We start from the raw sequence: 20,168 nt of genomic DNA, 5'->3' as shown, positions 1-20,168 counted from the left end.
CAAGACATGAACTTTTTCTCACTGCTCTCAGCCCTAACACCTCAGCACACACATGGCTGCGTCCATTAAGCACATTTCTGCCATACAACTACTGCAGACGTTCCCCCTCACCCTTGATGTGCATGTTCACACTCACATGCACAGTTGTCTGCAGAGGGCTGTGTTTTTTTCCAGTGGTTCCCACGTCTGAATTTGGCAGGAATGTTGGCAGCCCAGTGGGGAGCCTCGAAGGCTGTGGGGTTTTTTCTGCCTTCACATTTTTATCAAGCAGTAGTTCAACATTTTCAGAAATCTGCTTATTTGTTCTCTTGCCAGCAGTTTAGATTAGAGGATCGATACCACTCTCATGTCTTTCTGTTAAATATCAACCTGGAGCCAGCAGGCGCTTAGCTTAGCTTAGCACAAAGACTGGTAGCAGGGGGAAACAGCTAGCCTGAGTCTGTCTAAAGTTAAGAAATTCAACCTGCCATAACCTCTAAAGCGTTTCTCGTTTGTTTAATGTATAAAAACGACAAGTTGTGGTTTTATGGTGTTATATGTGTTTTATTTTATTCCAGGCGTACTGACTTTTTTAAGACAGGCTAGCTGTTTCCCCCTGTTTCCAGTCTTTATGCTTAGCTAAGCTAATCCACTCTGGGCTCTAGCTCCAAATTTAATGCATAGATGCAGAGTGGCATTGATTTCTCATCAAACTCTTGGCAAAAGTGTGAATTTCCCTCAAATGTCAAATGACACCTTTTTAAACTCCCCTCTCTTCCCCTCTCCCTTTCCTCCCCTTTCTCTCCTTCCTTCTCTCTTAACTTTTTGTCATTAGTCAAATGTTTTCACCCCACACCACGGCTGTCTGGAAAACAAGTAGGCCAGTATATGCTTTTGTGAGCACATGTGCAGTTGAGTGTGTGCGCACATGCATGCGTGAGTGCATGGCTGTAGAACCACACCCTGGACTCACGCCACGCTTTAAACCAAACAGAGAGAAAGAAAGGCGACTTCTGGAGGGATTTAGCTTGTTGTGACAGCGCTCTGCACTAGTTTAGGCCAGGATGGTGTTGACTGAATTGCGGGGTGAGGAAGGAGCAAAGTGACAGCCGTGCAGACCTTCAAGCCATCGCTGCTCCTGTTGCCGCAGCCAAGTATGAGGAGCAAAGTGATGATGGATATACGGTGGTACAGTCCCTCTGTTGGAGTTTCATTTGAAGCTGGTTGGAACAGACACACCTTCCAGTCGGCTGTTATTATTGCTGGCCAAATTCCACTTCGGAGATGCTGCTGTCAGTCCAGATGCCTGGAATAGTTTTGAGGGGCTGAGATCTCCATTAGTGTGTAAAACTCCCCCTCACCTCCCATGTGTGATTGATACTGCGACCTGAAACCAACAAGCATACATAAATTATCACCACTTCAACATTAGAACCATGTGCAGGTTTAGAGGGAAGCTGGTTTTAAAGTAAGTCAAGGTTGACGTCTCCAGATTCTGAAGGGGAGGTGTTAACAGAACCTCAGTCAGATCCTGTGTCTCCTTTTAACTTTCCATAATGGGGTGTTCATATGGGCTAGTGAAGGACACACACACACACACACACACACACACACACACACACACACACACAATGCTCCTATATGAGTTAAATAGAGCCACACCTTTATCCTGTAATCCTTTTTCCGTAGAGACAAACCCCTCTTTATAATAACTTCTGAATAGACAGTGTTGTTCACCTGTGCTCACCACCTGCTTCTTATTTTGTAAAAAGAAGCAGCCCTTACATGTGCATGCATACATTTTTAGGAGACCTACGACCACAACTACATGGGGAATAAGTGGATAAATAAACAAATTCAATGTCAGAAAAGTGATAACTATATAGGTTCACATCTACACAAGACTATATGCGGAGTGCAATATCCAACTTGCAATTCTCAACATGTGCGATGAAAGTCTGCCAGAGTGATTCTAACCTGTGTTAGATCCGTTTATCCGATGAGTATAGGTGGGTGGCGTTTCATCCTTTTGCTTTAGAAGGATCAGTCTTCTGGGAATCAGAGACATAAAAGTAGTGTTTAATTTGTATTGTGGAAGATTAGTTTCTCCAGCAGCTAGTGCTGTCGGAGGGAGTGGGTTGAAAAGGATCTCAAACCTTTTGATGGGGTTTTGAAAATGCCTTCCCAGTACTCGGAGTGGAGGGCAAGGTTTAGATAAGGGACCCTGTTTCAGTTTTGCACCTAGCACATAGGCGCCCCTCATACCTGTGTGTACATTTTAACAAATATACAGTATACAGTTACCTTTGAGAATTACTTCTGGTGCTATTTGTTTTAAACTCCCTGGCTTGCTGGCTGCATTCTTTGTTACTCTTTTCTCACAGCACCAGTTTGTACAGTACTTTCTGCAGTTCTGTGTTTCAGCTCAGTCTCAATGGACCTACTGTACTCTGTTTGCTCTCACTAGTCAAAGTCCCGCAGGCAAACAGTGCCTGGTCTCTCTGGGGCCTGGGACTGTGCTAAAGTGGAGCCAGGACCGCCAAGCTACAGTACTACAGTTTCACCATAGACTCGTGTTACCACAGTGTCTGGTTAGTGACGTTGTGTGAAGTGGGGGTGTATGTGTTGTTTTTGTGTGTGTGTGTGTGTGTGTGTGTGTGTGTGTGTGTGTGTGTGTGTGTGTGTCTACAAATGTTGGCTAGGGATTCAGTATGGACTCTAGATGCAGGTTTTTGTTTTTTGGAAGAGCTAAACACAGAGTGCACACACAGATCAATAAAGAGTCACACAGATTTAACATTTTAGCTCTACACACAGTAAAAATATGTCCTCACATAAAGAGAAGGGGAAGGGGAAGAGAGGTAGAAACACTAGGTCACACATTACAGTAGGTGTGAGAGGAAGAGCAGCAGACCCTTGTAAAAGGAAGATGCACACCCCCCCACCCCCCAAGGGCAAGGAAGACTCAGTCATTGTCCTCCATGTGATTCCAGTTGTGTCCAGATGAAGTTGCATGTTCACGTTCTGGTGCACGTCTTTGCGATTTTAATCTAACTCCTGCTACCTCGACATCTCCAAGTATTCTGTGGGACTTGAAATTGCTCCCCTCGGCTGGTGTTGGCAGACGGAGGGAGAAGGAGGGAGGATGAGGGGGAGACGGGAGCGATTATGAGACTTGGGGTGTGCTTTAACCCACTTAGCACACCATCTCAGGGTCTCCTGCCAAAACGGTGAGCTTAGTGCTTTTAATCCTCTTCCCAGAGTGAGCTGATAGTTTGTTGCTTGTGGCTGCTCTGTTGTCTTACTGCCTAAAAATGTTATTGGCTTGAGTTTATTTATCCCCCCCACTTCACAATTTATGATTATTTGTACCAACATGATGTTTTTATTTGTCTTACAAGTGCATGCACATGATTGTGGATCTTTCCATCTAGCAGTGAGTTTGTAAGAGTTGTGTGTATGAGTTGTCAGGCAGTTTCCTGGTCATAAACACACAAGTGAAGTAGTCCTGCTGTGGTTTGTAGTGAACCTCCCTGTTGGCCCTTTCAGTGCTCACAGCCAGCCAGGCAGGCATGTTTATTTGCCCCCCTCCAGACTGGTTTGTGCTGGGCTGGCCTCTGCCCCAGGGGTCTGACTGCAGTCCAGTTTTGAGTCCATCCTCTCCCAGCTTACTGCCAGCATTACATGCCTGTTATCCCCACACTATGCTGGGCTCCCTCTCTTAATAAAACGGGCTCATAACGCCACGTTCCTTGCATTCTTTATGTGCAGGCTTCTCTCTCCCCTTTTTTCACATGCATGGATGGGTTGCACTGAGAAATGTAGACCACACAATTAATGAAGCCAAATTGTTCACAAAGCTTTTAGTGTGACTGAATGTTCTTGAGTTTTGGATCTGTTTTATTTGCCAGTATAGTGCATTCACAACATAGCAGATCTCCTCACAACATTTGAAGAAGTTTCCTGTGTTGTTCAAGTGCAAAGGGAAGAGCAGAGATGGAGGAGGAAGGGGGATGGGGGATGGGGGAGCAGGAACAAGTGAAGGCTGATTCAGTGGTGGGGGCGCGTTGTTGGAGCAGCAGCAACCCTGTCACTGTACGTTTACGTCTGGACTCCCCCCTCCTTCTAGCAGAGTAGAGTCATGGCAGAATTGGGGTCAGCCACGCTTCCTCAGTTGCTTCCCGGTCCTTATTTTATCCCTCTTTCTCCCAAAACAAACTCTCTCCTCTCTGTGTCCCCTCTCATATGTGTCATCTTTCTGTCTGGCCCTCCTCCTTCAAATTATTCTTTCTCACTTTTTTCTCCCTCTTAATATGCCCCCTCATCTCATGCATTTGCTCTGGGTACTTTCCTACCCTGTGCCTTGTTAGAGGAAGAGGACAGGGTGAGATTTATAATTAACAAAGGCTGATTCTAGCACTGAAAGGGAGAGCTGTCTGAAGAGTCTGTGCGGAAGGGAGCGAAGGGTGGGGATGGTGAACAAATTGGGCTTTTTATAGAGAGTATCAAATAGATGCTGAAGAGGGGAAAAAAGCACACTGATGAGACACAATGAGTGATCTTAAAGAGGTTGTGCTGTTTTTGTATGCAAGTTTTAGCAAGTTTAGTCTAAGCTGCTTAACCATGGCAGAGCTTCACTTTTAAAAGCAGCAGCCTCGTATGTACGGCGTACGGTGGTATGTAGTTCAACACTGCATAAATGCTCTGATGAGCTTGGGCAGCCATGAAGACTCATTACCATCTCATAAAAGATCTTTGTCCTCTCAAGACTACATTATCTCTGGTGAAATTACCGCTAGGGTTCTGTGTTGTACATCTATAGTACAATTACACTTTGCTAGAACTGGTGTATGTGTTAGCAAAGGTCAGTTTATTACTTGAGTGTAGATTTAACAAATTTCTAAATCTAATAGAATTGTTGACTTTGCATAAGCAAGCAGAGGGTTTTTTTTTTTCCTGGCACATCTCACATCATCACATCTCATAAAATGAACTTTCTCTGGCTTTACAAGACAATAGTATATTATCCCGGTGGTTGATACATGCCAGGTTACTTGTTTACACAGGGAAGGAAGTTCGTAAGAGGGAATGCAAATTATATCCAAAACTAACCCTCTGCTTCTCTAAAGACCGCTCTTAGGCTATAAGACAGGGCCTGGCTTGGCTTGGCCTGGCCTGGCACAGTCTGCTTGGTTAAACAGATGGCTCAGTACAGGCCAGTGTGGTGGAGGGAGGAACCATGTAGACAGACTCTTAACCATCTGGGCTTCAAGTAACACCAGGGCTACTCTTCTGTACATACATACACCAATACCTGCCTCCTGATGAAAAGGTCCTGCCTCTGTCCAAAGGTAACAAAATCACTTTTAAAGCTCACTCATTAACACTTTATATCTTTATTTCATGCAGAATCGGACGTGTAAACACTTACAAAATGTGGTTTGACGAGAGTTCATGTTTGCAGGCCACCTAATGGTGAAACAACACTTCAGGAAGTCACATAACATCTGCACTTCAACTTTGTAAAACCCCAGATTCTTTGTAAAAATCAATCTTGCAGCATGGACCATTGCAGGACACAGCTATACTGACGTTGAGTGTATCTATGGCGTCAGTTTTAGTTTAGCTTGATAAAGCATTCATCTGCCAAGTCAAAGATCCTGGTTTCTAATCCTGTATGAGTCAGTTTAGAAACAAGCTGGTTACTGCTTATCAGAAATTAAGAGCTTGTTCTAACTAGTCACTGTTTGAATCACTGCTTTGACCTTCCCCATATGTGATCACACTAAGCCCTATTTCAAAGAAATGTGGAACTGGCGGTTTAACCAGGAACAACAAAAAAAGTCCTCTTTTTTTTTTTTTTAACCGGCTAACAGAGTGAATAACAGGCTGAAGTGGGTGGTATGGCTTTGGACATGTACTGCAGTATTCGGAGCCTAAGTCCAAGGTGATGTGGTGGAGCACAGAGGCAGGGCCCAAGCCAGCCCTCAGTCAATATTTGCCTCAGTGAGTGCCTAGCCACTGGCAGGAGAACAAACTAAAATGGTCTGGCAAATGTCTTAGACAGAGGTACAGAGTTTCTCTTAAGAGGTCACAGCTCTAATGTTAAACCTCCTTCAGCTGCCACTGAGTACGTGTGACACCTGTTCCCCATGTTCTCCAGGTCTGTGTTTATAAAAAGCATCAGAGCACAACCACAGCACTTAAGTGGTTAGTGGGTGGCTGCAGCAGAAGCTTCATTAGATGCTCAAATGTACATCATTTGTGTGTGTGTGTGTTGCTTTAGCTTAACGTTTGCATTATGAACTGCTGTTGCAACTCTCCATCAGCAAACAGCTTGGACACAGGCCACCCAGCGAGAACTGGACGCTCTGCTGTTTGTGCTGTTTGTGTCTCTCTCTCTCTCCCTCTCCCTCTGCTCTATCCATCTGGCAGGGAAAGAAAGGGAAAAATGAACAGTAACACACAGGTGGGAAGAGCTGCCAGGATGACACAAAAGAAATGTGAGAAAAGACAGCAGAAAGACATAAAGGATGCCAAGAAAAATTTGGAGGATACAGAAACACTAATGAACCGAAAGGTGTGGTTCTGAGGGTAAAAGTGTGTATGTGATTTGGCAACACATGTGGAACGTAAAGAGACCGGCTTGTCTCATTAACCAGACCTTCCACACAGACTTTGAAGGGCCGCTTTATTTCCCACCCTCATCCAACTAGAGTTACAGTGTAGGAGTGTACAGGACGTTGTAGTTCTGTAGGAACAAGGTTCAGAGTATTCATGCTAAGACTGATCATTTTTTGTAGAGTTTTGGTTTTGTTCCCAGAATTTCCTTTACTTACTTACCATTTTGAATATATCCGAAAGTTTTTATCAGCGTCTTACGTTGAAAAAGATCACCTGACATTTACAAAAGCAAAGCTCTCCTACAGTTTCTGTTTGTATTAAGTCAAGAGGTTATTGTGCGTGCGTGTGTGTGTGTGTGTGTGCGTGTGTCAGGCCAGCATGCTGTTGGAATGACTGCCAAAGAAGAAACAAATTGTTGCTCCTTGTTCATGGAGGTGTGCAGTGACTCATGGCGTAGTGAAACTCGATTGCCAGGTTTGCTCAAAGTCATCCTCGCTTTGCCGTGTGTTGCTGCTGCGATGAAGTTGTATTTCCTGTTTTGCCAGGAGTTCCAGCAGCCGGCGGCTTTGTTTGGGGGTTGTGGGTTTGGGCTGTTTGAACGTGTTTACATGAAGCTGCTCCACAAGAGTGACAGGCGGGAGACACACAGATGCATACACGAAAAAATTGCTTGTTTTTTTTCTTTCTGAATGACGAACACTGCAGTGAGATCACCTTTGTAAAATCTTTTAAGGTCTATGTTAGGACCAGTTACTCCCTCATGGCTATGTCACTGCCAAGAGGGGAAAATAAACCACAGAGACATATCTATTATAAATTAATATTCAGTATGGCTTTACCAAAGAGTAAAATGGAAAGGGGCTCGATCACAGTTCTTGCGGTCTCCATGTGGTATCTCCATAGCTGCAGTAGCCTTGATGTGTAGTTATATTTTTGAGTAGGAGCACGTCCAGCTCCAGGAGATCTACAGAGCCTCTGCAGCACTTTAATGCAGAAATATATAGCTGGTTTAATGCTGCAGTGAATGAATATATCACCCTCTACTAATTGATTAGAAAATAATTAAAAAAATAAGTTTGTGTTGCAATGGCTAGAGATTCAATTTGATTATGTAATGCTCCAGATTATCAACAAACTTTCTGTGTAGCGTAACTTCAAGATAAGTTGTGTTGAGACTGAGCAGATGTAAGGCACCGGGCTCGCCAACTTTCAGACTGTGAGAAATTTCAGTCAGCCGTTGAAAAATTGCCTGAGTGGCTGTTAAAACATAGAGGATCATATTTTTGGGGTTCCCCCATGCATTCCTCCCCCCTGTATTTTCCGTGTTCCTTGCCTGTATATCCTGTTCATGCTGCCACTCTCCCACCTTCAATGAATGTCTCTCTATGGCTAAAAACAGGCTGATCCCACACATTTCTCACCAACCTGACCACAGTGGAGTCTATAGTGAGAGAAGTGACTCAGGCTATTATATATATATATATATATATAGATTAGGAGTTTTTAGAGAAAACCATTTGCAATTTTATTTAATCTTGGGACCTCAAAGAAACAAGAGTTTAACAGTTGTTTTCCTTATCAAACACAGCTCTCAGTTTATAGACACAGCTATCAATAAAAGGTTTGGAGCTTCGTATGCAGACTACCAGCAGTTACTAGTATTTGGCCTCACTCGAGGAGAGGGAGGGAAAGGGAGGAACAAGGGAGTGGTAGCTGTGTTTTTAATTTCCTCTAGCAGTTCTGAGCCTGCTGCTGCTGCCTCTGTGTAGAGTCCCTGTGGTAGATGGAAGGGGTCTGGGTCAGGATCACCCCGGGACAGGGTGCGGTGTAGGGAGTGCCATCAGCCCAAATGTAAACAAAGAGAGAGGTTGGGCGAGGACAGGAGAGTGACATTTAAAAGACAGGATTCCTCAAGAGATGTACATTTTACTAAAAATGTCCACAATCCTTTTCTCCTTCCTCCTCTGAAAGTCTTTCCTCACATTACAGAAAGGACTTCCTGTGATTGTACCTAGCTGTCAGCTGTTCTTTATGGTCATTATTTCCACCATACGATAGATTTATGTTGCTCAGATCAAGTTTTTCTCTTCCTTTTCTGCAAACATTTGAACTTTAAACTGTTCTGCTTTCTGGTAGTTCAGCTTTTTTCCCTCAGTTTATAGCTGTTTCACATTTACATGGTGGTACATGTATTCCTGTTCTGTTAAATAGGCAAACACACTGCACTCTGCACTTCTTAAAAAATAATGGTTTGACTTTTTACTTCAAATATTTATACATGAGTTACCCAATCCTACAAGAGCAATGGTGGCAAGGTTATAGAAGTGATTTAAAGGCTGCAACTTAGAGGCTTTTCTCTGAGGATATTTGGCAATCCTCATCTCATGTTATAGATGTAAAGATTAGAGGAGAAAATATGGAAAGTTATCTTTGGGATCTTGTCCTGCAGGAAGGTGGATGCCTTATGCAGAGGAAATGGGGGTACATCTCTTTTCAGGCTCTATTTTCCTGTCATACTTTGCTGCTCTTGAGCTGCGTTGTCCTGTGAGAAACATATGCATAACCACCTGCATACCTTGTCACATGTTAGTCATTGCTTGAATCGAGGTGAACCCGGGCCGAGTGCACCTTGCAGCTGCACTTTGAACCTGACAGGGCGTGAGCTGAATTTAAAGCCCTTAACTGCATTATCCAGGCCAGCATATTTGACTTCCTTCGTTTAGAAAGCTCAGCATGAGTCAGTGTCAGGTAAATTAAAAGCCTGTAAAACTGTGCTTCCTTTCAAACTGTACTTCGTTTCACGGAGGAGACATTGCACTGAATAATCTCCAAATTTGCCAGAGCTTAAACCATTTTACTTGTTCTGAGATTAATTTGACCTTACAGTATTACACCCACAATATGCCAACCCTTTCCCACACTTTGTCTTGGCCTAACCACTGACTGCAGTACAAAGCCAGTTACAGTACACACTGTCTGTGTAGAAAACCCCAAAGGAGTCCATCATTTCATCAGAGGAACCGCCGGGCACTATTATCTCTATCTCTGGCCGCTATCTTTCTGCCCTGCCACACTCTCTCCAGCAGCTGAGCTTATCTAGGCCATACAGTTAACACAAATGCTGGGTGGAGGCAGCTGCAGTCATAGTTTTCAAAACCCCAAATTAGGCAAAAGGCATCTAGGACTCCATAATAAATCACATTTTTATTGCCATCTTGATTTTCATGTGTAGTACAAACTTTGACTCCCAGTCCGCGTGAGTCATTCATAATGGAGGAACAGTGACTGAGGGGAAAAATGATCTGCAACAGTCAGGTTTGTCTTGGAGAGCTCATTTATTCCTTTGGGAGTTCACAATGTCTTCATACAATAAGGTCCTAGCTCCTAACTGCCTCTTCTTTCAATGGCACCATTCAGAGGAAGGAAATCAAACAGTGAGAGGCCTGGTTAAAAAAGAGAGAGAGAGAAAGAGAGACAGACTGGCTGGATTTGTGTCAGAGGCCCTCTTTGTTTGACTACACTGTAACCCCGCCACACACACACACACACACACGCCCCTTGACCCTGTGCTCTTTCGCTATTGTCGATGCATCATGCAGAGTGGGTTGCAGAAAGGAGGACAACAGTGTCACTTCTCATTAATCAGCCGTGTTAAAAACGCAACCGATGGAAATGTCACTTACTTACTCTCATCTCCTTTATGTTTAAAATACTGTGTTTTATGTATTAGTGATAGATGAGGCTGTGCTCTCATGTCACACACAGCAGCATTTCTTCATTGACTATGAGGTCAAAAGGGTGTCTTCATTGACCACCATGATGAATCTTTACGGTAACTGATTTGACCAGGAGGCAGTAGGAAATAAAGCTTAGAGTTTGCAGCAGTATTTCTGGTTCATGTATAGTATTTAGGTCATTTATTGGCTCGGATGAAAGTCAGCTGGTGCTGCAACTAATGATTATTTTCATTATTGATTAATGTGCCAAATATATTTTCAAAAATGACAGAAAGGATTGATTGATTATTGAGTTTTCTGTTTCTATGCCGTCATTAGTGAGTTGAGGGTAGAGAAGTGAGGGAGAGAGACATGAAGAATGACAACAACTGAGGTCCCTGAGCAGACTTGAACTAGAAAGATTGTGGTTCATCGTCAGTAGGGCTGCACAATTAATCGAAAGTACATCCAAATTGCAGTATGGCCAACTGCAATGTCGGCAAGGACTCAGCCTACATGAGGCGCGGGCTCTACCAGGTGAGCTACCGTGTTTTTTACCATATGGTGGAGCCCTAATCGTCGGTGCCATAAGCCTAGGTCCACAGAGTCCTCCTAGTATTCAATCAATCAAATAATGGACAGATTGTTTGAGCTCTAAAATCAGCACGCACTCATTGATGAAGTGTCCTGACCCTGTGCTGTGATATCTGTGGAAGGGAGCAGAACGTCAGAGATCAATACAGCACGATCAGCTGTCACTGGTGAAGTCAGGAAACATGGACTGCAGTGGTCTGTTTTCTTCTTCAGTATGTCTTGAATGTTGCCAGAGCCTGTTCTTAGCCTCAAATACCCTTTTTGGCTCATTTCTGTGCCTGTGCTGATTAAATAATCTGTTTTTAGTGAGGTGCATGGAGGAATGCGCTTTAGGAATTTTTTGATTGAGGCTTACCCCGTTCTTGAACCTCCCTGATCCGGTCACTGGAAGTAGTGAGATGGACTCATAAGTCGTTGTTGCTTTGCTGGCGGGCTGATCAGGGGGTTGTTGAATGAGAGCCTACATCTGTTTACGTCAGTAGGCTGCAGCAGCACAGCATGTATATCCCCGAGACCGAGCCGCAGGGTAGTGAGAAGAATGAGTGAACTTTAAAGACATGAACCCAAGCTGTTAACCCTGACCTCTGACCTCCCTTTGAAGGACGGGATTTCCTTATGAAGATCAATAATACATCACATGCTAATCATTACTGTCTAATATTTTCTGTTGCACAGCTCCAACCGAGACTCCCTGTGGATATTGTAGACGATGAGACCAGCTCTCCTCTGCTAGATATAGCGTTTCTATAAAAGTAAAGCTTCCGGAGAAAAAGCCCAGACTCTCTCCCAGCTGTTTGACACATCTTCTCTTCTCCCTGCTGGAGGTCTTCTCTTCCTGAAGCCTCATCATCATTTAGCCTCATTAGTCTGTCACTGCTCTGATTCGGTTACAGGAAGAACCTTGAAATAACCCGTCGTACAGGCTCACACGCACACACTTATGTGTCGACACACTCCTGCCCCCGCTTCCTCTGTGAAGGCATTATTGTAGAGAAATATCTACATACAGATGCCAGAATCCTTCGATATCTTACTTTGAGTATTATAAACATATGTTTGTATATGAAATGTCCGTAACAACATCAGCTGAGCCTCAAATCAATGTTTATTTTTGTCTTCATACAATGCAGCTGTAAAATGACTTTGGCTCTATTAAATAAGTCATTATCATTTTAAATCTGATCAAAGAATAAGTAAACAAGACTATAATTCAAAATACAAAGGAATGGGAACATTTTGCTTATTTGCTTTCATACCAGTAATTCGATTAGAACATTAATACCTCACTCATGTTTGTACTCAAATTTAAATAAATTTGAAGCTACGAGCAGCCAGTTAGCTTAGCTTAGCTTAGCTTAGCTTAAAGACTGAAAACATGGGGATGTCTAAAGGTAAAGTCCTCCCACCAGAACCTCTGCTGCTCACTAATTAACACAATGTATAGTTTTCTTGGTACCACAGATACATTTTTGGTTGGTAGGAAGAAGGTATTTGGGTTCTGAACCCATCTCTAAATGGTGGGACGTAAACTCACAGAAACACAACTGTGTTGGAAATAAGGATAGATCTATTTTCTGTGCCTACATTACATTAGGCCACACTTTGTACATTTTCTTCCACTGTGTCATGTCTCCTTCTTGTTATAAGTTCCCAGCAGTGTATACATGAGTTTGATGTTTTTGTTTTGCGATGTGCGACTGAAAAAAACATGCTGGCATTGATGTGAGGAACTGATAACCTTGGTGGCATACCATTCCAAGGGATGGTACAGTTTGGAACTGGTTCTCGATTCCTATCTCAAGTTGGAAACCCCGAGTCCACGTAAAGATAGACAAAGTAAAGTGCAAAACACAATAAATATAAATATGTCATCATCTTGATGTTGGCCTAAAAGTGGAGTCAGTTATTCTGGAGAAAGATAGCGAGTCACTCCCAGGTCATAGTACCACTGCGTTGGCATACAGTCGATGAGAAACAAACAACAAACAGTTTGGCACGACCATCATGGGAATGAGACTCAACAATCAACTGTGTTTCTCCAGAATAACTGACCCCACCTTGTATTATGAGACCATGATTTGTTACCTGCAGGCACTAAAATAAGTACATCCAGATCAGAGCCTTTGCTGCTCTGATCACGTTTCATTTGTGTGTGTGTGTGTGTGTGTGTGTGTGTGTGTGTGTGTGTGTGTGTGTGTGTGTGTGTGTGTGTGTGTGTGTGTGTGTGTTTGTGTGTTTGTGTGTGTGTGTGTGTGTGTGTGTGTGTGTGTGTTTATGGGATTTGTGTGAGATTATGGTAATAGACCAATGATTACCAACCCCCGTAATCACAATCAGCTGGCTATTTTGGTTTTTTTTGGAAGCATTGTATCTGACCTCAGAGTGCAATCAAGTTACAGCGTAGAGCTTTATAAATGGTCAAGATATTTCTGGTTGATTTGAGAAAATCTGTGCTGTCCAGTTCTCTTACTTAGTGGTGAGAGACTTTGGAAACAGGAGCACAAACTGCTAATCTGTTTGCCACAGCTCTCAGTTATCTGACTGCTCGTGCTCTGCCAAGCTGCACTACGAAGGGGGAACGCCAGCTAATCACTATTGTGCTACGCAGATTGAATATGGCAGATGTATTTACTGTAGTTGAATTGCTCTCACGATCTGCTTTTAGTACTGTCAGCATCTTGACAGGTGAGCAAATATGAATCCAACATATTTCCCAATTATATAAGTATGTGTCACTGATACAGTGTACTGGCAGGCGTGCTTACCCAGCTGTGTCTTGACAAAGCACAATATTTATTTTACATAGATCTGTTTGTAATGATTAATCGTAGTAGTGACGCCTGTGTTTTCCAACAGTACTGTGAAACCCAGCTATCAAAGGTCAAAATAAGTTAATTAAAAGCCTTTATTGTTCTTTTAACAGTCATTTACATGCATTAACACATATAATACACTAATTGAATAATTTAAGTATCTATCCCAGAAATTTAATTCTGCATATTCCCGATGATGAATTAGGTGTAATGTAGGTCATTAGTATACTAGATTTGCTAGAAGAACATGGTCTTACATCCACTCACTGAAAATGTATAAATGTAAGCATTCAATATGCTTGTATTTTGCATTATAAGTTGTATGCATCAGGTATTACCTTAACCACTTCAGTATTACCATTGTTTTAGTCATGATAGCAGTAGTAATAGTATGCACTTAACAAACTCATATACTCTAATACTAAATGTTTTAGTAGTTGGACAGTTTTAATGTTTCCTGTTGATTGTTTTGAAGATGAAATCTTTTATTTTTACTACTCTTTTACACCCTATCTGATAGACAAACACAGTATCATTTAAACATGAAGGTAGTACACATCCATGGATTGTATTTCACTCATTTTCAGCTTCTACCTCTCACTCCAACCACATAAATATATAATTAAACACAGTAGGAACTCACAGATTTGACTCTTTTTGCATTACATTAAAACTAGATTTAAGTTTAGTAGCACAGTAATTAAGCCATCTAAGCAGAGTGATAAGATAAAGCGAATAAATTATTTATTTAGATGATAAATTATTTAAAAATAAAATTCAGGAAAAACAAAGAAATCCTAAGACCATTATCTATTGCAGCAGAAGACGAGTACTGCTGAATTATTTAATGCATGTTAAACTTAAAGCCTCTGTCTGAAAGCGCGTGTGAGCCAGTGTTTTCCTCGATGGTCCATGTGCACGCCCTCCGGTTAATCTGTGTGGAGAAGCAGTAGCCTGCTGTTTTCCCCTGAGATGTCTCTGTGGGAGCTGCAACAGCTGTGACGGTGTAAGTAACCCCGAGGACCCGTCGTTACTGCCTCACGCACACACATACGCAGAAACACAGCCAGTCTCACCGCACACACATGGGGATAGAGGCCTAGGCCAAGAGCAGGGCTGAGGGCTTGTAGCTCGGTTTCCTTATTGTCTTTCTTCCACGTGTCTTTGCATTGTGAGCACTCAGCCAAGTATCTATTATAGTTTTTATGTTTTTACTGTTTGGATAGTGCAAGCTTGCTTTTAAGCTGGGTCTGAACACATCATCAGCTGTCTCATCATTTAAAACATGGGGATACAAGGTGTATAACTAGGTGTTTGAGTGTTGAGTTGTAACAGATTCTCCTGCATGTCGTCCCCTTTACAGCCAAGAAACACGTGTAAGTCTTGTCAGGAATGTGCCCTCTAGCCTGACTTCGGATCAAAGATTCAGTGGAGCTGATGGGTTCAGTTCAATAGAAAGAGGTCGACCGGTCTGGTCTCGTGTCTGACATGCGCATCACTGCACAGGAATGCGTCTGGCAGTTTTGTAAGACCGTCAGATAAAATGTGGGCCTCCTGCAGCTGCAACAGGTAACTAGCAGACAAAATCTAGACGGTAATCAGGGCTCTAACAGCCTCCTGACGCCAGGAGCACGGCTGTGTGTTGATAAAATGACACATTCTCTCTTTTATATATGATGTGTACTAAACATACAGGCCAGGACTCTCTAAGAGGTCCTTCGCATTTACAGCAGCTGTCTTGGGACTTTGTTAGAGGTGTGTACCCACATACACATACATGAGGAAGGACATGAGGAACTCCACTTCATATTGTCAGATTGAACAGCACTGAGTCAAGGGCTGATTCTTATATTCTTAGAAAGTCATTATTTAGGAAGAGCAGTGGGTGTTCTGTGGTTGCTTAACCCATAAACGTCCAGCCTTACAGTAAAGTTTCACCTTTAAACACCTCTGCTAATCCTCCTTACTTACTCTGTCACCAGGTTCAAGCTTTGCAGATGTAATTGAAAAGCCTCTCCATACAGCTGGCTCTGGAGCTTGGCATATGGCTGGTTAATTCACCATAGATAGCATCTAAGATGACCATCTATAGAAAATGCATGGAATTTGCTAAACTGGATTATGCTATGGAAACAAAAACAAGTAACAGATGCTGGAAGACTGCTGATGAGGGCACTTTTACAGCCCTAAGCTTTTTCATGTGTTTGAAGAGTTTAGAGCCCATTCTAACATGCTTTGATGCTTGCATGGCACGTGGTCACGAGGGGACGTGGACAGACTGATTAAACCACAGAGGGAGCAGGAACAGATCTGAGGACATTTGGGTTAGCAGACAGAAGTTAAATCAAAGAATGAAACTGCAGCGCTTTGATTGAGCAAACTTTAGAGTTGTTCAGTTATTCCATTAAAGCACATGCGGTGTGTGTTTGTGTGAGCTTTGCTGCAGACTGCTGCAGTGACAGCAGACTGCAAAGTGACCAACTGATGGCTGTGTTATGTGGATTGCTGCGTTGTGTCTTATTATTTACTGCTTCGCTCTCTCAGGTTGTGTGTCCTGATTGCCTGCGGCCCGCCGCCTACATCATACGTCTTTTTTGCTGGTGCACCTTCCCGTTCCTATGGCAACCAGCACCAGCATAGCGATCAAACAGCTACAGCAGCATTTCCAAGTGGTTTTGGTGAAAGAGAGCTCTGTGTATTGCATATGACTTCATCACTGTATTTTCCTCTTATGTTGCCCAGAGTTAAAGCACACGGCCAGTGGACCTTTTAAAGATGGAGAAATATCTTATTTTGAGTTGGTTAATTGTTTTTTGTTTGTGTCAAGGAAGCTCAGATTGGAATATCATTAACATGGTGCAATAATCAGTTTCTTAGCAAGTAATAATTAAAAATGAGTCTTAATAAATAATCGTTGGAACAAACAACCCGCAGACTCTCAGCAAGTTTAGGATTCTTTCCAGAAATTCTCTCCAAGTAGATAATTACAGTCTAAAACAGTCTGATGGATGGCAGTAAACATGGTGTTTGTTGACTTGCTGCAAGAGGATAATAATTTACTGCCTCATGTGTATCAGATAATGCAAATTGTGCACACTTACTTTGCAATGCAATCTCATTTAGAATAAATCTTCAGTCATTGATCAGCTGCTGATCGATCAGAGCAACTTTCAGCTTGATTTATTTATAGACTTTAAGAACACAGTCTGGTTTCGTTCTGCTTTTCCAGTGGTTTGCTCTCATGCGACACTCCCACTCTATCCTGATTTCATCTTAATGAAGATCTTCACAGTGGGAAGCTTTACAGCAGGACGGAGCCACGTGTCATTCACTTGTGCGAGGAAGGAAGCGAAGCGAGATCCTTTTTCCGCCCCTAACATCCCCACTGCTCCCCATTTCAATTCGAATAAGATGAGGTGGCGAGAATCACTGGGGGAAGACGAAGGGGCGTGCAGAGGAATGGAGATGTGAAAGGGATGAAAGTGTGGGCAATCCCCACCTCCCAGTGTTGGAGTGTGAATGGGGCTACCCACCCCTCTCTGCAGGGGGTTCCCTCCCTCTCCTGCAGCATGTGTACTCATTACCCACTCTAGACTACAGCATAATATGTAAAGGATGTGCAAACATAGACACAATATTCAGACAACAATGAAGTGACTGCTGGTTTCTATCAAACGGTGTGAAATGTTCAGTTGAAAGACTGTCATGATGAGAAAGTTAAACACTTTATATTATTGCATATGTTGACAGCAGGTTGTATGTTTGAATGATTGTTGGGTTATTGCCACGTGTGTTAAGTGAGCAACTAACCATTATTTTCATTATGATAAAAAAATGCCCATTACAATCTTTCAATGGCTTCTTGTCTGACCATCAGTCCCTAACCAAAACATATTCAGTTTAAAATAATAATAAACAGAGAAAATCAGCAAATCTTCACACAAATCACTGTTAATTCACTGTAACATATCATAACATGCATCTAATGCCAAGAGCTGAAGACGCCACATGGACAGCCTTTGATGAATCAACAAACATTTATTTATTATGTGTTGCACAGATATTGTGATGACCTCTCAGCTTTCTAGAAAAGAGCTTGCTCTTTTTTCAACACTCAGCACGAGTAAAAGCTTGAGTAGGCTGAACTCTGGAGGAGTACTGACACAGAAAATGCTCTGAAATATTCATGCATCAGAGTTGTCAGTAATCCCATCCTAATCACAACACAATGCCAATGACGGCGAAGGTGAAGGCACAGACACGCCTGCAGACACATTTACTGACTCTTTTTATCCCGTCAGTGGTGGTTGCCTTCGATTGTCAGTCTCCTCTGAAACACAGATTAATGTATTTATTTATATAATTATTTATGTAAACTGTCCTGAAAGCATACTGTACACACACACACACACACACACACACACACACACACACACACACACACACACACACACACACACACACATATATGGAGTAAGCCAACTGTGTTCTGGCTGTGTGACAGTTATTCTGTCTGGCAGGATTCAGAGCCACAGAGAGTGACTCCACTACTAAATATACAGCAGACTCCAGACTTTACCAGAGTCCCAGTCACACAAATCGACTTTCCACCAGACACGTGTGGACATCTGCTCTGAATTCAGCTCTGCTCTCTGCACTCCACTGCTTCATGTAAAGGTTCGGTGATGTTTGTGGAGGGTACAGAGGTCATTCGTCTTCATCCCGGGGTTCACAGATCCTCTGTCGAACTTGTTCCGCAGTGCGTCTTGAGACCTTCACTGTAATATCAGGCAATCATCAGACCCAGTGGACCTTACAAGTTGTTCACATACCTGCTTTGCTGACATAAGAAAATGGTTGAAAGAGCTGCTCTAGATTTTGTTGACAGATACAGGTACTACAGGAATACAGCAGTGCCACAGATGCCAGCTTTCTGATCATCATACCAAACATTTTAAGCTGTGCCTGTGGCACAGAGGTGATGACTCAACCCTGTGGCAGTTTGTGAGTTTGTAGCTCTGTGGTGTGTATGTGTGTGTGGTTTACCAGCTATGTCGGTATGAGTCCCCTCACTCCGGTCGCTGAGCTTAGTTCTGACCACTCTGCCAATGTCATTTGTGGCTGTGACTCGTGAGTTAGGTGTTGACTGGCCTCTGTGGAAACCCGTTAATGCCAGAATACACATTAAAACACCTGTCTTAATCACTGCGCCCTATTGAATGGCCCACACACACACTGGTTGCATCGCGACTTTAGGTAGAAAACAAGTAACTTGCAAAAGAAAGCAGGAGCCCTTTGGAATGACGGGTATGCAGAGTAGACTTTATTCCACGAGCTGACGTTTTGGCAACAGTGTGCCTTCCAAAGCTTAAAGGGAAAAGCTTGACAACATTGTATTTATAGCTTCAGCGGTGAGTGGACATGTAAATATTTAGTAAACCCTATTAACCTTATTCATTATACCCGTCACATGTTGCTAGTTTAAAGTCATCTTAGGTGGTTAAGGTGGTTAGGGTTTTAGCGTGAGTGTTTGATTTGATTTCACTAATGCAATATATGTCCTGAAGAGTGTGTGTGTGTGTGTGTGTGTGTGTGTGTGTGTGTGTGTGTGTGTGTGTGTGTGTGTGTGTGTGTGTGTGTGTGTGTGTGTGTGTGTCTCTGTGTGTGTGTGTCTCTGTGTGTTGTGTCTTTTTTGTGTGTGTGTGTGTGTGTGTGTGTCTGTGTGTGTGTCTCTGTGTCTCTCTGTGTGTCTCTGTGTGTCTCTGTGTCTGTGTGTGTGTGTGTGTGTGGCAGTGGCTGTATACAGCACCTCACATATAAAGTTGTGGTATAATCAGTTCAGGGCTGAGGCCTGGGGTCTGTGGTGCAAAGTCTGCCATGGTTCGGAAGTTTTAACTCAGTTTAAGTTCATTTCTAGGGCAGTGGAGTAAAGCCTGACCCTTATATCCACACTGACACTGCTTACTTTAAGGACCCTTTGCTGTAGGAAAATAGACCCTCACACAATCAGTGACCCCTGTCCACTCTGCAGCCCCCCGCTGCATAAAGACAGTGTTATTATGCTTGCCGTGGCAGGGTAAGTGGACCCTGATTGATCAGTATTGATTAGAACTGTATTTGTCAGACAGTAATGGGCTTTCCCCTCAGGACATTATGTCTGCGGATTCCCACCCGCCCCCTTCCTCACCCCTCTCTTTATGTCCCACTTGTATTTGAAGAGCCCTCCCCCACCTCTGTTCTTAGGCTCCTCGACCTCTAATCAGAGTGCACTGCCTCCTTCACTTTGTCTTCGCTCTCTCTTTGTATTTCCATCCCTGCCCAAGAAAGAGCTGGACGACGAAGAAGGTTTGTGAGGATGAGGCAGGAAGTAGACAACGTCACAAGTTTGTTGCGTTTGTTGAAACTTTTGTGTGCTGTTTTGATTTGTATACACATTCTTTTT

General features: G+C 43.0%; 1 protein-coding gene across 2 annotated transcripts in view; it reads left to right on the top strand.

Annotated features, from left to right (window-relative positions):
* sipa1l3 (signal-induced proliferation-associated 1 like 3) overlaps positions 1-20,168 on the top strand; it is a 69,735-nt gene that overhangs the window by 10,678 nt on the left and 38,889 nt on the right. The gene's annotated exons all lie outside the window — the stretch shown is intronic.

This window comes from Dicentrarchus labrax, unplaced genomic scaffold (assembly GCF_905237075.1).
Source record: "Dicentrarchus labrax unplaced genomic scaffold, dlabrax2021, whole genome shotgun sequence".
NCBI lineage: Eukaryota > Metazoa > Chordata > Actinopteri > Moronidae > Dicentrarchus > Dicentrarchus labrax.
This window is presented reverse-complemented; position numbering and strand designations above follow the sequence as displayed.